Genomic DNA, 370 nt, shown 5'->3' with positions numbered 1-370 from the left:
AAACACGTGGGTGAGGGGATTTGAACACCCCACACTGCCCCAGGGGCTCCCCACCAGCTCGTGGGGGTGGTGTCGGGGTGGGATGCACCCTGGGTGCTGTGTGTGGGTGCCTGGTGTGACAGCTCAGGGGGGGAAACCACAGGAGGCCCAGACTGAATCAACCCCACGGGGCTGTGGCTCAGGAGCCTTCCTGGCTCCCCCCACACTCCCAGTGCAGCCCCCAGAGCCCTGCCGGGACCCCCAGCCCCACTACAAGGGTTGGATGGTGTCAGCAGCTCTGAGTGACACTCACATGGCCTCTCGGGCTCCACCAGCTCCAGGGACCTTGGGGACAGGATGGAGGGTGGGGAGGAAATTTGTTTGCATTATC

The sequence above is a fragment of the Acanthisitta chloris genome, unplaced genomic scaffold (genome assembly GCF_000695815.1).
Source record: "Acanthisitta chloris isolate BGI_N310 unplaced genomic scaffold, ASM69581v1 scaffold4948, whole genome shotgun sequence".
NCBI lineage: Eukaryota > Metazoa > Chordata > Aves > Passeriformes > Acanthisittidae > Acanthisitta > Acanthisitta chloris.
This window is presented reverse-complemented; position numbering follows the sequence as displayed.